The sequence below is a fragment of the Cavia porcellus genome, unplaced genomic scaffold (genome assembly GCF_034190915.1).
Source record: "Cavia porcellus strain 051 isolate PalLab524CR breed Dunkin Hartley unplaced genomic scaffold, mCavPor4.1 scaffold_25, whole genome shotgun sequence".
Taxonomy (NCBI): Eukaryota; Metazoa; Chordata; class Mammalia; order Rodentia; family Caviidae; genus Cavia; species Cavia porcellus.
In genome coordinates, this window is record NW_026947508.1 from 52,871,436 (window position 1) to 52,892,535 (window position 21,100).

Here is a 21,100-nt window from a genome sequence, read left to right on the forward strand (position 1 = left end):
TCTTTTTATTTTCAAAATAGCTGCCCATAACATTAGACATAATAAAATCAAACAAAACAACACAATGAAAATGATACGAGACTTCAAAACAAGATAACAGGAAACTGTAATGGCTGCCACAATGCCTCTTGTTATTTTCAAAATACTTGTCCAGAGCATCAGGCATAGGCACATAAAATTAACCAAACAATACAAAGAACTAGCTTACTTCTTTACTTCGCTGTTATCTTTTCAAAAATTTCAGGTGTGTGATATCTAATTTCTACTGTGTCTATGTCTCCTGAACTTGTTCTGTGTGGGCTGGAGGTCTGAGACTGTTTTTCGCTCCTTTGTCCTGACATTTTCCTGTGTTTCTCTGAATCAGCCCATTGCTGCATCCTGGGTGCTTCCTAAATTGGCTGCCAGTCCCTCTGTGTACTAGATTGGACTAGGCTGGGTTCCTCTGGTCTGGGGTTCCTGGAATGGTGGAGAGGCCCTGGGCAAGGGTTCACCAATGCTGTCCCACTGGCCACAGGATCTCAGGGTATGGCTTCTTCTCCTGGCCCCTGCTGGACTCCAGGATCTCTCTCAGCTGCTGGCATGTAATCTCAAGCATGGCTTCTTCCTATTAACTCCATTTGTTCACAGGTTTGGTCCAGCTCTAAAAGTTCTTTGCTGATTTTCTGTCTAGTTGATCTGTCTTTCTATGACAGTGGGGTATTGAGGTCTCCCTTACAACTGTGTTATTGCTTATATAATTTTTCCAGTCCACCAATAAATGTCTTATAGAGTTGGGTGCTACTGTATTAGGTGCTTATATACTTATGATTGTTATGGTATTTGTGCTGTCTCCAGCTTTTTCATTAATCCCAATTAATCTTGTGTTATTCTTTATTTTGTCTTGTAGCTATTAGATTGCTTTCTCATGGTCTCTTGATATTTTTGAAATATCTTTCTTTTTGTGATCATTAACTGCAAGCTTGTCTTCAAGATCTGAAATTCTGTCCTTTCCTTCATTCAATCTGTTGCATATACTTTCAATGGAGATTTTAATTTCCTGGGTCTCTGTTTGGACCTGTTTCATTTCTGTCCTATGTTGGGCATTTTTTTGTTTCCATTTTTTCTAAGCTCATCTATTCTTTTATTTGTGTCTTCTCTATTGTTTTTTATTTATTTATTTATTTTAAGGACACCAGGACCAAGGAATATCTTGTTGTCCATTCAATATTTGTCCATTCAATCAGATATAGCAAAATCAAACAAAAAATAGAACACTATAAAACCAATCAAAGCAGAGCATTGAGTAGAGCAAAACAATGAAAACAATATTGGCCTTCAAAGACAAGATAGAAAGAAATCCCCCATATTTGCTATATTGCATACGGTCATCCATCCAAGAGATGCTCATCTCTCTGGCCCCAGGTCAGCATAATCAACCAAACAATACAAGCATTTAGTTGCTTTATGTACCTTAGTTGCTATCAACTCAGGCTGACCTCGAAACCATCCAGCTGCTGAGAGGCAGGGGGCACGGCTGGTGGGCTCACGGAGACAGTGACTTATTCTCTCCCTGATATGCCTGCAGCTCACTTGTGCCACTTACCAGGAGACTGACTTGCTGATTTTCAGGAGACTGACTTGCTGTCTCCCTGGTGTGCCCATGATTCTCTATTATCTTTGATTTTAAACATTATAGCTTTTGTACCTGAGAGATCATTTTCTCTATAGCCTTTTCCACCTTTTTTTTTTTTTTAACTTCTGCTGTTATCATTTCAGGAAGTTCCAGTGTTTAACTTCCAACTTCATGCACCTCACTGAGTTCTAGGCCTGTTTTGGGTGGACTTAAAATCTGGGGCTGCACCCCACCTCTGTATCTTGCTATTCTCCATCTTGTTTTTTCTTTTGTCTTCTGTGTTGATGCTCGCCAAACTCCTGATATATAGCTCTACCACCAGCACTGAGGCCTCTCTCAAAGAGGAAAGGAGATGTCCTTGCCTTAGGGATATCCCCCAGGTGTGCTTGGTTCTTTATAGCTACTCTAAGAACCTACCATCTTCTGGTGTTTACAGTTCTGTGATAGTGTCCATGTTGCATCCCAGAGATGTGCTGCATATGGAGCCGATCTTGGCCTCTGGATGGGGCGGCCAGGACTGGTCTTCTGTTGGTGGAGTTCTCCAGAGTCCAACTGCTGTCTCCTCACTGCTGCCTCAGATGCGTCTGCATTACTGGCCTCACTGATCACTTTGCCCTTCAAAGGTGTGTGTATGTTTGTGTGCCAGGATGTTGTCTGGCTCATTGGGTTCGCATCAGTCTCATACTCTTTCAGCTGTCTAGGCCATCTAGGTGGATAATGAAGCAAGCCTAGAGTCAGAACTCACTGTCTTCCAATCAGCTTTGCCATCTGGGATGTAATGGAAGTGTTCAGAGTGCGAATTCACTTGCTTCTAGTCAGGCCATCCTCTGGGATGCAATGGAGGAGTTCCAGATCCAGAACTCACTCTCTTCCAGCCAGCCCACCTCTCTAGATAAATCACAGCTTTTGTATTCATTCCTCAGTTGATGGTCATTTGAGTTGTTTCCAAGATCTAGCTATTACAAACTGTGCTGCTATAAACAGGGATGCACATTTATCACTGTGGTATGATGTTTTTAATTCTTCTGGGAAGATATCCAGAAGGAGAATAACTGAGTCAATTGAGACCTCTAATCCTAGTTTTCTGAGGAATTTCCACACTGATTTTCACAGTGCTTATACCAGCCAACAGTGGAGAAGAGTTCCTTTTTCCCCATGGCCCCTCCATCATTTATTCTTGGTTGATTTCTTGACAGTAGCCATTATTTCTGGAGTGAAACGAGATCTCAATGTTGTTTTAATTTACATCTCTCAAATGATCAGTGATGTTGAACATTTTGTTCATATATTCATTTGCCATTTGTATTTCTTCTTTTGAGAAGTGGGTACTCATCTCAGATACCCATAGTTGAATTGGAACTTTAGATTCTGGGGAAGAATCTGATGTTTTAATCTTTATATGTTTTAGATATAAGTCCTTTGTCTGAAGGACAACTTTACCCAATCAAGATATTTTTCCATATCTTCCTCCTAAGAAATGGCATGGAAGCCCCATAGGAATCTAAAAGATAGAATTCTGTAAAACATGTCCCTGGGAGCCACTCAGTTTAGTGGGAATTATGTATCCCTTGTGCATGAGGAAAATAAGTAAACTGTTTGATAATTTCTATACTCACAGCTAATGAGAAATAGTTGGAGAAAAGGAACAGTTTGCTTTGGAGGTGGTCAAGAAAATGCATTTGAGGGTATTTTAAAGTCCACATTCATTTTTCTCATATTTACTGAGCATTTAAGATGTGCAGACCCTGGGGTCCTCAAGTCCAACCCAACCTTGTGAAGTGGACAGGATTATCACTGCTGTTCAGCAGGAGAAATAAGTAGAGAGTGCTAAATGACTTATCTGAAGTCACAGTGGGTATCAAGAAGCTAATGTCCATTTCAGAACTTGCCACTCCCTAGTTCCATGACTTTGAGCAAATCTCTTAACCCTTTAAGCCCCAGTCTTCTCTTTTGTAAAATGGTAACCGTGATATCAGACCTGCATGACTCCTGAGTAATTCAAACTACTAGTTTTAGAAGGTTGTCATGGAGATTAAAAGGGGTAGCTCACATGAAAGTGTATTTGGAAATGAAAAGCCTGAATCAATGTGAGGGGTTACAAGGTCATTACTGCATGCATAGCCCAATGCAAACATTGCTGGCTTCTGCTCCGCCTTTGTCTTCTTCCATTTATTTTATTAACAGATCACTGAATTTTTTCAGAAAACCAGGTTCTCGTTTAAAGATAGATATTCTTCTCCATAGTATAGAGTGAGCTCCTGGCAAACCCATCCCAAACTGAAAATATTGTAAGTTAGAAATGCACTTAACTAAACTTCACCGCACTGACCAGTGCCCAGGGCAGCAGCACAGCATACTGCAGGGATAGCCATCCGCCTGTGAGGCAAGGCTGGCTGGGAGCTGCCATTCTCAGTTCCTGAACAGCTTCATGAGCAAACACTAGCCTGGAAAGTCCAACATTCAGAATTCTAAGTGAAGGTTTCTACTGAATTCATGTTGCTTTCACACCATCCTAAAGTCAAAACATCGTCGACTAAGCCTTGCCAAGCAGAGGACGTCTGTACTCACAGTCCAGATTCCTGTATGGCCAGTGGCGGTCATGTGACTATGTTTAGCCAATCAGACTGAAGCAAAAGTCCATTAAAAGGAGTTTCCCCCAAAAGCTGTTGCTTCTTTGACAGAGACTCTGTTTCCCTCCGTCTTTTACCCCCCACCCGTGCTTCTTTCTAGACCACAGACTTGATTCTTACAGCTAAGGGAGCCATCCTGTACCAGAAAAGACAAAGGCCATAAATTTGTGATGTCAAAGTAGGAAGTTAGATGGAGACAGAGTCCGTGACCTCTGTTCCAGATCTAGCTCAAAGTCTTCTTCCCATGTATCTTCATGAAAATGCATTTTATAAATAAATAAATAAATAAATAAATGTCAAGTGAGTTAAGCCAGTGTGTTCAGATTCCTATTACAATAAGCCAGCAAGAGGTGTAGTTGACTCTTGGTGTTCCTCACAAGGAGAGAAATGAACCAATGTGTTCTCTGACCTTCTGCTACAATGTTACGCCCTCAGAGTCACTAAAGAGTGTGATATGGTTTGTGCAGGAAGAAGAGACAGTCACTTCTGAAGTAACCTACAGACTCGGAAAGGCCCAAGTGTGGATTCCATAACTGTTCTTTTTCTAGCTGTGCAATCCTAAACCAAATCTTTACTGTAAAGCAAGGCCAGAGATGCTCCTGTCACTGTGAGCTTTGAATGAAAAGGCTGTGGTGCATTTTAAGCACTCTGCAGATGCTGATAGGTTTTGGTGGAGGCAGAGGAAATCCCAGCATACCACCCCTTAAGGAAATCGCGTGCTTTCTGAAGGTCTGACCCAATCTTGTTTTGAGACTGCACAATAGGGCAATGCTTATTAAGACATCACGCTGGCATAGCATTTAGAGGAGCACCAACCACTTCAGGGTGGCTGGCATGGAATGGGTCTGCAGCCCGGCTCTGCTGTTTCCCGCTTCCAGCTGTGTGAACTCGAGGAGACTCTGTCTCTTCTTCGTCTCACCACTCACCTCACAGAGGTTGTCTGGAGACTCAGTGGAGATAGCAGATGTGAGCGTGCTTAACCTGCACAGCTCTGTCATTACTGATAGCTGTCTTCTCTAGTCTGTCTGGTAGATCAGTAAGCCCAGTCAGTAAGCTGTCAGGAAAAGGGGAAAAAGGAAAAAAACTTGGTTATGGCTATAAATGAAACCCCAAAGATACAGACTTACTGATCTTCAAATAACCATGGAGGAGTTTGCTTAGGTCAATGCCCGCCATGAAGCAGCCCTGATCTGTAAGATTGAGGACTGTTAACTCCCTGCCTGCCAGGCAGCAGCACTTAGGAGGATGGAGGCAGGAGCAAGGAAAATGCATCAAAGCCCAATGCAGAGCCCAGTTTGCCCTTCACTTCCCCAAGGGTGCAAGCAAGGCTGAAAATATCCTTCACCCCCAACACAGCTCAGTATATTTTGGGCTGAGGAGGAGCTGGGGGAAGGAAGAGCTGAGCTGAGAGCTCTATAATGATAATAAAAAGCTTCTGGAAGGCACCCAGCTTCTCCTGGGGCCGAGCAAGAGGCTCCACTTGGGCAAGAACCATGTGCACTTACCTCCCACCCTCACCTGCTGGCCAGAGCTGCCCTCCTCTGCCAGCATCTAGCTGCCCTGAACAGACCATGGCTTCTCGGGGCACTTACCACCAGGGTCAACTCCATGCTATTATTAGGCATCGCATTGGCCTCATTTGGGTTTAAACATAGAAGCTCTAAAAGGAAGGGAGTGGGAGCAGGGAGGCTAAGACCTGCTGGGGGCAGCAATGGCTACTGTCACCCGCCCGAGTCTGCACATGGGGTGCAGCTAAGAGAGACACAGCAGGATGGGCACAGTGTTGGAGGTGAGGTGCTGGGATCAGTCAAGTCTTCATAGGCACCATCTCTAAGAATCAGCAAATCATTCAGCCTCATGATCCTTGCTGTCCTCCAGCTTTCTGTGGATAATGAGGAAGCAATAACACTTCAAGTGTGTAATTATCATAGCTAACACCGAGTAACACTGAGAAACAGGTGTCAGGCTGTGGTAAGCCTTTACATGTGGGATCCCATCACATCCTCCCAATAACTGTGTGAGGTAGGCTTTCTATTGTCCCTACTTGACAAAACACTGAGGCTTGGAAAGGTACAGCAATTCTCCTGGAGGGGCCACACAGATAGTAAGAATAATATTCAACAAAAAGTGCCTGGCAGGCGCAGAGAGTCGCTCTGTGGCAGCTGGGGTAATGTCGTTAACACAGCAGCTGGTACTGCTCCTCCTTCTCCCTAAGCCCTAAGGGTACATCCACCATCTCACCGAGACACTGAAAGGGAGGAGACATTGGTTCTGTGGTACAAACAAACGTGCCCATGGGGAAACACAATGCACTCTAGTAATTCAAGCAGAGGGAATTTAACTCAGGAACTTCATGACTCGGGATGGAGGAGCTGAAGCCGTGACCAGGTGGTAAAAGTGGAAGCAGCTATTATTTCGAGGCATCTGGCTGGGGAAAGAACAGTGCAGGGCGCTGCCAGCCCACCAAAGCTGGGCCCCAGGAAGAGACTAGGCAGGGTCAAACCAGGAAGCAGAAGTGGCAGGACCACAAGGAACAGACAGCCTGGCCCTTCCCTTCCCTTCCCTTCCTCCAGTTTTCTCCAAGTGTCACGCATTGACCAAGTCTGCTTGGACCCAGCTGGGAAGGGAGCTTGGGGAATGTAGTTTCCTGAAGTATGAAGCAGAGTTTAGGTAAAGTGAGGACAAATAAACAGGGAGAAAAATAAGGACTGCTTCAAGACCTCGGAGCTAAGGATTGTAGAGGCAGGGTTTGAATTCAAGCTTCCTCCAGGCCATTTCCCAGCCCTCTGGCTTGCCCCATAAAAGATTCTCTCAGCTCTTCCTTCCACTTATCATACCATATTTTCTAGAACTTTTCCAACTTTTTCAGACCGCGGACTCCTCCCAACCTTTACTTTTATCTGCATTTGGCCTGAGGAGGAGTCTTCTTATGACCTAAGACTGTGTGACTCAAGCTCCTTTGACATCATCCTCTGACCCTTTTCCTACTCACTGCCTGGTGCCTTCTCCTGGTTGGAATAAAGTTGCCCCTCAGCCTCCTATCAGCAGGCCTTAGTCAGGAAAGCTGAAACACTGAATATTCTGTATGAAACCATTTATTTTAGGTGTTCATATTCTATAGCTGTGGTAGGAACCAAGGAAGTAAGCGTAAAAGAAGGAATTGGAAGATCAAATAAAAGTCTCCAATGAGCCCTCCTAAAATGTCAGCACAGGTGGGAAAGTCAGAGCTCCCCAAAACACCCAGCTGCAGGGAGTGGGCTTGCAAAGGACTGCCGGCAGGAGTCTGGCAACTTTGCTGCATCCTCTACTTGTGCTGTGAGATTGATGCTGCTAGCAGGGTGGGCAGGCAGGAAGAGCTAAGTACACAGCGGAGAGCGGTGAAGGGAAGCCTGAACTTTCAGGCATTTCTGCATCTGAGTTTCACTACAAAGACCGAAGGCTGGATGGAGTAGGCCACCGCACCTCTGCAAGTGTCTCTGGCCATGTTAAGACTCATGGACCTTCAGAGGCCTCCTCAGGCCAATGCCCATTTGTTTTTGCCCACTCACTCTTGCATCAACAAAGAGGAAGACGTCGTCCCCTCTCAGCCATCTGCCACACTCCTATCCCGGCTGATCCCACCCTCTGGAAACCTTCTTCCTGCCACCCAGAGGTCTTCTGAATCATCCTTTCTCTCCCTTCCATGGGTTCTTCCCTATCTACAGGGACATGCCTTAGTCTCTCCCATACTATGAAAAGAAAGCTTTCCTCCACAACTACTGCCCTGCAAAGAAAGCTACCAACTCCTTGGCTCTTTTTCCCATTTTCACCAAAAGTTGGGGAAATGGAACACATCCCTGGTGCTCCTCACACATGGCAACCTGTTTCCTTGCTTTGCAGCCTGTCCTTGCACTTCTTGCACACTTTTCCACTGAAAACACTCACTAGGTGGCTAATGATGCTCTCTGCTTTTGACACTGACATTTGTCAATTAGCTTGTCATCACTGTCACAAAATACCTGAGATAATCAATTTATGCAAAGAAAAGGTTTATCTTAGCCCATGGTTTCAGAGCTTTCAACCTGTGCTGACTCCCTGTTTTGGAGCCAGAGTATCATGCCAGGAAGCACGTGGTGGGGCAAAGGTGCAACTGGGAAGCCCTAAGCTGCCTGTCCCTTAGACTTAAATCATCTCCTGGCTTTCTTCCTCACCTACACAGTTTTATCATTCTCCAGAGGCCACTCTTCCTTTGACACTCATGTTGGACCTGGGATTGCCCCAGTTTCCAGCAGTGCTGTCCCATCCCACTGTACCCTGACTCAGTGAGTCTCCCACAAGCAGGACTTTCAAAGACAGCTACATGCAAATAACTCAGATCTTTAGTGCTAGTCCAGACTGGTCTCCTCAACTTCAGTTATTTCTAGCTACCAGATGCACATAGTATGAAATGAGGCCCAAAGAGGGCTATTCCAGAATGAACGAAGATAGAATGAATAAACATCAAACAATGACAATCTGTTGATGATTTTCAAGTTCTTATTAAGTTCTAGACATGAGGCTGAGAGTTTTACACACATTATCACTTTGAATTCTCATTAACTGAATGAAGTGATGCATTTTTTTTTAGCACTGTTCTACAAATGAGAAAACTGAGGCTCAGTGAAATGATAAACAAGCAGCATGCCTGGTCATGATGGCATTGGACTTACCTGGAAAAGCCAGGCCACAACCTGGAAGAGAGTGTTCATAAAACATGCCCATCAAAAGGACTTATAATAACAGCATAACTTCTATGCACAGTATTAAGAAGTCATACTCACAGAAGTAGAAACTGGCATGGTAATTACCAGTGGTTGGGGAGAAGAGAGCAAGAGAGAAGTGGGAAATGGTCATCCAGGGGCACCGAGCTTCTGCTACACAGAAGGAATAAACTTGGGTGATCTATGCACGGAAACGGTAACCACAACAGAGAATAATGCATTATGTATATCAAAATTGCTAAAAGGTGTTTAAATTTTTTCACCATCAGATGCAAAAAAGGTAAGTGTGTTTGATGATGGATTTTTGAATTAGCTTAGTTATTCCACAGTGTCCACATACATGAAAGCATAACACCATACCACAGAAATATAAATAAATATGATATGTAATTTTCAATTAAAAAATGTATAGTAGGCTTAGTGGAACATACCTCTAACATCATCACTCTAGGAATCTGAGTGGAAGGATCACACATTCAAACCCAGCCTGGAAAACACAGTGACTTATTGAGATTGTGTCTCAAAATGAAAAGGACAAGGAGGTAGCAAAGGCTTTGGGTGCAATCTGCAGTAATTCCCTCTCCCCAAAACCAAGAAAAGACAAAAAGGAAAGGAAAACATAAAAAAGAATATTTGGAAATCAGTCATAAGAATGCAACCAATCTGATAAAAAAAATCTACAAAAATTTGATTCTTGATCAGTGAAAAGATGCTCACCATCTTAGTTTTACAAGAAAAGCAAATGAAAGCCACAGTGAGACACCATAGCACCCTAGCAAAGTCATAAAATAAAAAGACTAATAACACCCAGTGTTGGCAGAGACACAAAGTTTGGAGAGTTTCATTTCTAGAGGAAAATAGAAAGCGAGCTTCAGTGGGACTTGTACTTACTGAAGAACAGTGTATGCAGAAACAGAGAGCAAGGACAATGCTAGAGGACATATGAGAGGCAGAGGAACGCTTGCCTCTTCTGCCCAGCTCAATGAGCAAGAAATAGGGATGCAGAGAAAAGAAGAGAGGACTGGCCAGGAAGGACAAAATCTGAGAGTCCAGCCTGGAGCTCAGTCCTGGGGGAGTCAGAGGCAGACCTGAGAAGCCACCCACATTCTACATGTCTAGAAGCAGTCAGTTCCATTCAAAGGACAGATACTCACAGATGACCTAATTGTATGTGATACCACACACACTTACAAAGCACCTAGGAGCTCAGTGCTGAAATTCAGCAAGAAAAATATCACTGGCAAACCCTGCTGTAAGGATCTAAACAGGGAAGATGCTAATCAGATTTGGTTTAAGAAAGAAAAAGAGAAAAAGAAAGAAAGAAAGAAAGAAAGAAAGAAAGAAAGAAAGAAAGAAAGAAAGAAAGAAAGAAGGAAGGAAGGAAGGAAGGAAGGAAGGAAGGAAGGAAGGAAGGAAGGAAGGAGAGAGAGAAAAGGAAAGAAACTTTCTTTTGTTTGGCCTGGCATAGACTGCAGGCCTCAGTGCCCATAATTTACACATGGAAATTGGGGCTTAGAAGGTTAAGAGTACTGGCCTGACCAAAGACCCTGGTTTTTAGCCAGTCCCACAACCAACGCTGGTTATAGTTCATGCACTGTTGGTTACTGTGTCTTTCTACTCCCAGTGCTCCTGAAATAGGAGGAAGGGGAGGAGGAGAAGGGATGGGAATGAGCTGCCCCAGTCAGATGTGCGAGGCTCACACCCCTCGCCGTGTGTTGTGACTCACTCCTGCTGGAGACTGGGCAAGAGGCCAGGTCAGGGGGAACTGCTGGCAGCCGCAGCCCAGCAAGGATGTCTGGCTGCATCTGGTTCCTATCGATTGGCAGCAAAGTATGTCATTGTTAGTCACTCCCCAGGGGCAAGCAGGAGAATAGGAGTCCTTTCCCCTTTTGTGCATTTAATAACTTCCAATCCTACTGCTAGTCTGTGCCCTCTTCCTAGAAGCCAGAGACAGGAGGGAGGAAGGAAAGGAAAGATAAAAAACATGGTCAGGGGAGGCACAGATCCCGAGACTGAAAGTGAAGAGAGAAGAAAGGGGAGAAACAGAAAGAGAAGGAAGGAGAGACCAGCGCCTCCAGGTGAATAAAGGAGCAGCAGAGAAGCTCACAGACTGAGAGGGAGAGAAGCAATGGTGGCAAGAGGGAACCAAGGATACGGAGAGGGGAAGAGGAGGTGGCCTGAAAGAGGGCTGGGTAGGTGGGGAGAATGAGAGTAGGGCAGACCCGGCCAGAAAGAGGTGGAAATAAGAAATGGAGATGATCAGAGAGAAGGCACAAAGGAAAAGCGAGAGAGGAAGAAGAGATGAGCAGCCAGTGATGTGTTCTGCGGCCACGGCACCCTCCAAGTCCTCAAACTGGAGGGCTCACGGAGAAGCTTGTGTCCAGCCAGCATGGCCCAGGAAGTGCTCCTGCGGCCAGATGTGTGGGACTGGGTCCCGCAGAGGCATGCGGGTCACTGCAGCCAGACTCAGGAGCAGAAACATCTGCAAAGGTCAGCATGTTCCGTAGTCCAGGCTGCATGGCTGTCACCACTCCTCACCAGAGAAGCTGCTGTCCCTCTCTGGCGTCCTCACTCCCAAAACAATCCTGAAGTGAAAGCTTCCTCTGCAAGCCTCCACTGCTGCTCATGTACCAGTCTGCCTGCTGGCCAGCAGCCTGAAAGTCCCCAGATCCCACACACACACAGCCCACTTCTCTTCATCTTCATCCACAGTGCCTGGGTTCCTGCAAGTCCACCCTCACCCTCAACCCACATCAGGCCCTCTGCCATGTCTTGTGGATTTTATCCCCTTTGCATTTCTGAGCTTTATCTGAAAATCTGTAGGCAAGGGATAGCATACTGTCCGCCCCATTGGATTGCTAAGGTCATTAAATAGTTAATTTTACCAAACACTTAGAACAGTGAGTTTCATCTACACAGTGGACCCTCGGTAAACGCCCACCCGAGGTTAGTAGTCATAGGAGCAAACCCCCTCTCTCCATCCTGCTGCCTGGAGCTCCATCAGCTCCCATACTCAAGTCAATACCCAAGGGTGAGCACTGAGCACAAGGATCCCATCCACCCTCCACAGTGACCTCCCAACAGGAAGTGCTGTCCTCACCTGCAAGCACTGAGTCACTCAGCGAGTCCCCACTGCTGATGTAGACAGAAGCCTTCCTGGCCCAGACCTCTGCTCCTCCTCTCTGCGCCCCTGCTGCTCCTCAAAGCTCCTCCAGACACACCGCGTGCACCAGGGCGTTTCTGCCTTCCTGCTATTGTTCCTGAAGCCCGCCTCCTCCCAGAAGCCCACCTTTCTCGGTTTCTCATACAGCCACTTGTGCTGAACTTACACATATGCAGGACTTCTAATCACCCCCAAACAGTCACTGTTCTCTCCTGAGTGAGGCAAGCAAGACTGGCAGAGACCAACAGAGTCACAGGTGAGCCTCGTCCCAAGAAATGTGTGCACAGTACTGACACAACCCAGAGGATACAGCCACTGACAGCACCTGAAAACCATGGAAGAGCAACAAAACCATTGCACAAAGGCTGACCAGAATCTAAAGGTGAGAAGCCTAAATTACAAGAGTGCTACAAAGCAAAATTATTGTAATTATAATTTAAATTATGCAATATGTAAGTATTATTTTTTGAAATTCACAATTGAAGTGTATCATTTAGGTGTTTACAAGATTATTTGTACACCAATATTTTATTGTAAAAATTAAAACATAAAACAAAGGCAGCCAAAATTGGTATTTTCCTGGTATTCACCTTGACACCTTGACAAATCAGGGAAGAAGGACCAGGGAGGCAGTGTGGTCTAATGGAAAGAACAGTGTCGGTAAAAATATTTGCATTTAAAACTGCACTCTGATAGTGACTGGCAGTGGGCGTAGGAGAAGTTATACACATCCTAAACCTAATTTCCCAGTAAGCCCGGGGTCCTAGGGCTCTTGGGAACTCTGAGTGACAACAATTATGAGAATACACTTGAATCAGTCCTCTGCTCAAAAGCCTCCACATAAATGCCAAAGTCCTTCCCGTCCTTGTATGGTTCATGTCATCCTCGCATGATCCCCAGCCACTGTAGAGCAGACCTTGCCTCTGCTCCCCACATTCCCTGGCTCACTGCCCTCCAGCCACATGGATCCTGCCATCTCTGAAGCACTGAGGCCAGGACTCCCAGCCCCACAGTGACAACTGTGGTTCCCTGGGCCTGAAAGCTCTTCCCTGTCACCCTCAAGGCTCACTTCTCACCTTCTCCAAATCTTTGTAGGTATCATGTTGAATGTAGAACCAAACCATCTAAAACTGCAACCTTTTTCCCCAGTATACCCTTCTCCTGCTTTTAATCCATCTGGTGTGGCTCCCCCACTCTGCTTCTTGGCCACCTTAAACCATGACGCTGCTACCTTGGAACCAGGCAACCATAGATGGAATCTACAAACCAAATTAAACCTCTCCCTCTTTAAACTGTAGGGTTGGGCACTGTAGCTCAGCAACAGAAAAACTAATACCCTTTCTTCCTTCTTTCCTTCCTTCCTTTCTCCCACATTTTCTGAAACAATTACTTTCTCTTAGATCTAAAGTAGAGATTAGCTGTGACTGATGACTTCTAAAAATGCTGTACTCGGGCTGCCCATACATCAGAGTTTGTCCTCTTTATTTTTAAACTTGCCTTTTTACATGTTTCATAGATCTACAAGATGCTCCATAAATATTTACTGAATTGAGTTAATTACCCAGGTCCCAGGAAAGGAATTAAATGTTCTGTTCACAGCTGCCAACATTGCAATGATCCCTTCTTGTTGGACTTGAGCATCCCGGGGAACTGTGTAGGCATGGGAAGGGCCTAGTGTTCATCTCTTCCTGGAGTGGACAGCTGCTCTCCTGACTGCCCAGCTCCCTAGACTGTGGGTGGAGAAGAGGAGGGGAGAGAGGACTGATGATTTCATTCGTGTCCAACATCTTTTCTGGATTTGTTTCTAGAGTTAGGTAGTGCTGAGACCTGATGTTTAGGTGACCAGAGAGGACACACTAAAGAGGAATCACTCTCTAGTGGAAGAAGTAAGCCACAAAGGAGCTAGGTTGGCCATGATCATCAACCATGGGGAACGCTTTGGAGGTCCTGGAACCTCTCCTGGATTAGCTGCCAGTTTACAGCAAGTCCCCAGCCCCAAACCTGCTTCCAGGTCTCCATCATGTGTGCCAGGGATGATGCTGACACCATGTGGTCGTGCCAGCTCGTCAGGCTCTTCAGTAGGATCTGGGAACTTTGATACAAGGATAGAAACTGAGTTTCACAACAGCTGAGATGCACTGAAGTCAAACATTGAGACAGAACTTTAGAGTTCCTATCCCTGGTGACTGCCCATCCCGAGGCTCAGTTAACTTATTCTTCTGGGTTCTGTTGGCTTCACCATGAGCCCTAAGTAAATTCTTTTTGTTTAAGCTAACCCCCCAAAACCTTCACCATAAAAAAGTGTGTCCTTGACTCTCTGGAGAGCAGAGATAAACAGAAAGGAAATAAGATGTATAGAGGGTTTGGGATTTTCATGACTTCTCCTGCACTGCTTCCTTTAGTGCCTGTATCATTGGGATTCATCCAGTAGGGAGTATCATGATTTATTCTCACCTAAGGAGGCAGAGGCAGAGTTTAACTCTCAGCAGCTCTAACTGTTGTTGTCTTTAGAGCTTTGAGATCAGAGAGACTTCCTGTTAATCCGGTTACTATCCCTTAACAGCTGGATGGCTGCGTGTGTTGCTTTTCCTCTCTGACCCTCAATTTCCTCATGTATAGAATGAAAGAGGAGAGTTATATCATTTCATAAGGGTGAGAAGGTGGAATTAGATCGTGGCCATGCAGCCTTGAGCACAGACTTAGCTTCAGACAGCTTCCTAGATGCTCAGGCACCCCTGCCGCACCTTCCCACCCCCAGGTATGTCTGTGAATATGAAATGTGAACCTGTGTGTGTCACATACACAGACACGAGGGACCTGAACAGGCATGAGTGACTAAGCAGGGTTTGATCCTTGGTCTCCGGACTGGAAATGTCTCTAGCCCCAAACTCCTAGTAGGATTTTAAGAAGACTGAAGTTAGGGGAGAACTAGATTCAAGGAGTCCAGAAAAGATCCTGAGGAGCATTTGAAGGGTTACCCTGTGGGGTAGACAGCAGACACATTCTGAGCTCCCAGGAGTGACCCCAGAAGTGCATGTGTTAAAGACTTGGTCCCAGGCTGAAGTTGTTGGTGGGACTTTAGGATGTGGATCCAGCAGGCAGAATCAGTGTTTTTCCCTCCAAGGTGGTGGAGGGACCCCGGCCTTTACTCTTCTTTGTCTGTTTCCTGGCTCATCTTGCAGGTGGGCTGTTCCCCCTCACCCTCCCTGTGATCGCTATCTCTACCCTCACAAAGGCCAGTAGTAATGGAGCCACCTGGTCTTACAAACTTCTAAGACCATCAGCTAAATAAAATTGTTCCTTTTATAAGCCTTAGGTATTTTGTTACACACCAGAATGCTCAGTAATACAGATACAGAATTGTGCCAGCGGGTGCTCATCCCTGGCTCTTTCCCAGGTCCATCCTATGCCACCTCCCAGAGAGGTGGTGGCATCCATACTGAAGTATTGAGCAGGCAGGAGCCATATCCAAAGAATGCAGGTATGAACATAAGTCCTACAGACCTTGTGATTCCAGAAACTTCCATACAGCTGAAATGTTTGAGGTTACCTGATTGGAATCACCCCTTAGAGATCAGGTTCTATGAGCAATACCTTCCCACAGACAGGCCTTGGTGGGCTGTTATGAAAGGAAGCAGAAAAGCTGCACCATTTGTCGTCTTTAACATGAGTCTCAGGTGCCTCCTCATTTCAGTGACCACTCATGTGATGGGGCACAGCCCCTCAGCCACCATACCTGGGAAAGAGCAGGATGCCCCCTCTCCATCCCTGAGGGTCTCCTGGGTTCAGGGCATCTTCTGGGTCCTTCCTAGAAAGGGGCTGGCCCAGAGCTGTCAGCCCATCCTGACTGGTGGGGGTTCATGGCTTTGTGGCAGGGAGCAGTGCTGCAGAAACACAAGCTTGCTGTCCAGGAAGCTGTGTCTAGGGCCTGGCGGTAGAGCTTAGCCTGAGACTCAAGAGAATTACCAAACCCCTCCAGTATGAATTAAACTCCAGAGGTGCTGGGAAGACAAAGCAAGAGCCAGCGCCAGGAGCCCGCCCCCCAGGGAGCAGGCAGCGCTGTGCAGGGAATGCCACCAAGCCGTTCCCTCTGCCTGCTTGCTTTTCCCTCCTCCCCAGCTGCCCGGATCCCTACCCTCAGCCCGTGGTCTCCATGAGCACTGGGAGACTCAGCAATTGAACTGATCATTCCACCTCCCTGCGATCAGTTTACAAAATGTGGCTCTCTCTCTCCGTCTTGGGTGACTCTGGAGATCAGGCTCCGCTGCCCTCTCCTCCTCCCCAGACAGGCTGCCTTGCCTTTGTCACCTTGTCACCACAGCCCTTTGTGCTTGCTCCCCAGGGTCTGCAAATGGCATTCCTAACCCCATTCTCCCCCTCACACCACAGCACCCCTCAATAGCACATCCTAAGAGGCCATTCTGACCTTGTTGCTGGAAGCTGATTCCTTGGTTACTTTTGGCCATGGATCCTATTTTAATTCCCAGAGAACTGATCAAAATAATCCATAAATCCATGTTCATTGTTCTTGCAAGTTCCCCTTTCTGGCTGTAACTCTGAGAGGAGTGGGCCCTCATCTGCCCTGGTCATTAGTCTCCCAGAGTCGGTCAGTGCAGGATCAGAGGCCTAGGTAGATGGGTGAGTGAATGAATATGATCATCCCATCCTCTGGATGAAGAAACCGAGGCTCAGGGAGAACCATCCCTCTCTTGTAGTGACCACAGTGCTCTTCTCTGTCTCTCCCCAGTGTCTTTTTCTGTTCTTCAGGAGACTAGGGGTCCTCTCTCTGCCAGAAGAACAACAACACAGGTCTCAGGTGGCATCTCTGAGCCAGAGCCTACCTCTGGCTTGGTGTTGAGTGCTACCAAGTCCTAGCACAGTGCTACCTGCTTGACATGCAAGTAAGTATATGACCTCGTTTCATTCTTCACGGTGAGCCTTTGTCTCAGAAGAGGAAACTGGGGGATGGAGAATTTGAAAGACTTGATTAAAACCATGACCGAGCAAGCCCCAAACTCCCCAGCCTCCAGACAAGCGAAGTCTCCCTCTTACCGCCCCCTCCGACATGGCCTCTTCTCTGGGGCCACTGCTGTTTCCCCCTCTTTCGGTACCCATGCTTGTGACCCTGAGCCTGCAACAGCCCTTGGAGAGCAAGATGGCTTTGAGTCTGAATGGAGCCAGAAATCCTAACGGCTCTGAAGGCCAAAGAAAACGGCTTCCTTTGAGCAGCGCCCACCTGTAATTGGCACAGCGCGGTCGCATCTCCTCAATTTGTTACAAGGCAGAAATCCTGTTAAGTCCCGGAAGGCAGTCCCTGCCTAACGAGGACACCAGCCCGCCGTGGGCGGTTCCGGCCGCTTTCAAAGCCACAGCCCAGAGCTAGTTTTAATGATCACGGGAAGAACTTCTGAGAGAGTCGTAAAAGGAGGATGGGATAATTGCACTAGAAATATATGCCACCGTGACAATGGCCCGTGGGCCCAGGGCTCTTCAGGAGACGTGGCCTTCAAGGTCAGCTCCTCTGGCACCTGCTCTGATTGCCTCCGACTCTATGCTCTGAGATAATTATGAAAGAAAGACAGTCTAATCCCTCCCCCACCGCCATCTCAACCACCACTACCTCCCACCCTAACAAGGCAGCCACAAAGAAAGAGGCTTAGTAGCTGAGTTTAATGAAAATACCATAGTTTTCCCAGTGGGAAGGTTGGCCATGCTCCTTGCCAGCTGTGTGACCTTAAATAAGGCACTTAACTTCTCTGGACTCATTTCCCCAGCTGGAGGAAAAACATTACCTGTCTTGTGGACCTTCTAGAACATCAGTAACAGTTCCTGGCATGCAGTGGCTACACTGATGTCACTGCCAGTAGCAAAGAAACAGGCATGATATGTTGACCAGGTGTTATTATGTATTTCTCCTCCTCTGAAGTTTATTTGCACTCATACAGCACAATGAGTCATATGTGTTTTATTTTCCTTTCCTCCCCTGCCTTCTTCTCCCTGCTTAGCAGGATTCTGTCTTTCTAAATTCCAAGTCTCCCAGGCCAGCCCCCTGCAATGTCTTTGTTGGATTTCCAAACTACAGATCTGAGAGAATGGTTAGTGCTCCAACTCCTACAACCCTGTTTACACCTAGGTTGTTGTAATGGTTGATTCATTGCATAAATTTGAGAAGTTTAGAAGCTTAAGTGAGTGACTGAACAGTTCTACATCCTACGGTGTAGAACACCCACTCTAGGGCAAGTAGGTTACAACACAAGGGAAGAAAAAAGGCTTGCTCTCCCCAACCTTTTTGCTCTTGCTGCTTTTTCTGTCTTCACTCTGCCATGAATGGTTACCCCTCTGCCATGCCACCCTGCTGTGAAACCAGCCAAGTATGGACTGAAACCTCCACAAACTGCGAGCTAAATAAACCATTCCTCCTTTAACTTTGGGTGTTGTGTATTTTGTCCCAGCAATGAGGAAAAATTAACTAAGACATGCTTTCCCCAGAGCTGACCAAGTCATTGTTCATGTCATTGTCACAGTTGTTATTCTGTTGGGAATAATTTTTCTGTATGTATTTTCTGTCTCCACTGCAACACAGATGCCACTGGAAGCACTGGAAGCTCATCCACTTAGCTTGTCGCTATCCCTAGTGGACAAAGAAATGTTTCTCAAAATATTTATTGAGTGAATGAATGAGTGGAAAATCTACTTAGTGTAGAAGCAGAGGAGAAACTAAAAGAGAAACCAAAGATTATCCTGAGAAGAGGAGGCAGGGGATAAAAAAAGGAAAATAAAATCCTCCAAGTAGAATAGTTAAGCGCTGTGGCTCAGAAGGAAGAGAGGACTCTTGGGAGGCAGAACAAGGAGGGCTGAGGCTGTTGGTGCCTCAGGACACACAGCAGTGTGGGAGCCAGGCTGCCTGAGAGCTGAGGCACTATGGCACCTGGGCTAGGGGGGCTTCCTGCAAGCCTGCTACCTAGGAGGGCCCATGAAAAGTGAGTCCGGGAACAACCCATGGGGATTAGACATACACCCTGTCTTTGAGACAAGACCTCACTTCTGTGCTGACGTGAGGGACACAGTGCTAATACAGGCAGCAGAGCAGGCGGTCACCCTCTCCATATGACCCATCTTCTTGATGCTTCACACAAAGCATCACAACCCACACAACTCTCTTGGAAATCTTAGACCATAGCAAAATATCTGGGGCCACAGCTTTACAAAAAAAGAGGTTTACTTGAGCTGTCATTCTGGTGTTGAAAAGTCCAGACAGCATGGGTGGGCCCCTGGTGAGAGCCTTACATGTGCCACCATATGACAATAAGCAGAAAGGAAAAGACACATGCAGAAGGGACCATACATGTAGTGAGCCATGCTGTGCAATACCCACTCTGGTGAGAAAGGACCCAGTCCTGAAAACACCACATCAGTCCTCTCCCCGACCTGACCACCTTCTGCTCTCTTGCCACTTCGAGGGTGCAGCACCTATCCATGCTGTCACATGGGACCAGGGCCCCACACAAAGTCTCATCTGAGCCCCACAGCAGCAATTTCTCCACTAAAAACAATAAACTTGTTGAGGATTTGGTTTGTTTTAAGCTCAGTCCTTTCTGAGAATTCTCTCTGAATTCTCACAACACTCCAGGTGGTATTTTCTAGCATAATTCCCGCTGCGCAGATGTGAAGATTGAGTCTTAGAGAAGTGTAGTGATTTTCATGGAGTCAGAGACTCTTCTGCTCAAGAAATGTTTTTAATTAAACAATATCAAGACCCTGGTTTTTCCCTTGTGCCACCTTTTCCTCTGGACATTCTGCAGAGAATGAATTCAGCATGAGGGAAGGAGGAGCCTTCTGGTCTGTGTGGCAGCCTGGATTGCCTTGCTGTCTAGGAGAGGGTTTGCTCTCCATCATATCTGGTGCAGATGGGGCTCATCTGAGAGAAGCCATGCATCTTCAAAGAGAGAAATCAAGCCCTGCCCTCTCAACTTCTGAAGGTCAGATTCTGCACTTCTACCAGCCACTGGACACCATGCACCTTCCTCCCTCTGACTTCTCACTCACATTGTGAGACTATGTAGCTGCTATAGGTGAGGTTCCTTCAGATCTCACAAAGGCTCCCAGCTTCAAAAGGCGATGCAGTATCAGGGATGCTGAGCCCTGGCTGGAATTCTGGCAAAACTCATTGTCCTGTGTAGCCAGGGAGCTTTGAAATTTCCCTTCCATACCAATTTTGCCTCCAGCTGGTCATAAAACCCACAGAAAATTCTAGACAGCAAAATGGTGTGTTGAAGATGAGTCTTCTGGAGCCGTGCCTACAGCTGGCTAAGGAACCTGTTCCTCCCCACACACCACCTCTATCCTCACTCCAACTCCCAGCCCAAAACCTTGTTTATTAGAATTCCAATTATGCTCCAGTGGTTTTGAATCCCCAGAATTCCTTTATCCCAGAACAAGAGTAATTGGATTTTTCTCCCTCTAAGCTGCAGCCACCCCCCATTTCATCAGCATGCTGGGCTCTGGGCCCACCTGGCCTGTGAAGGAATTGAAAAGATGCCATGCTGCTTTATGAAATCATATATAAGATCTTTAAGGATGTGTTCTGTGGTGGAGGGGGAGTTTTTATTTTTCAATAAATCACCTCCAGTCTTCAGATAACAATTTTACAGTCTGTTAAGGTCCTGAGAGAGGATTTATGATTCTAGGGAAAGGCTCCTTCCTCTTAATGTGGCCCTTTTCTTTTCTCTTCCTTTCCCCTTCCCATCCTTCCCTAGAGGATTTCAGAAAGAGGTCAGGAGGGGAGGGAGCAGAACTGATTTCTTCCACCACCAAATGCACACTGTTCCCCTGCATGTGCCACACTTCATATCTTCAAACACTTTTATGCACACTGTATCATTTATCTTTGCAAGTAGGCTGGAAATCATCTGAGCTGTATCAAAAGCCTCATTTTCCATAGGATAAAACTGAGACT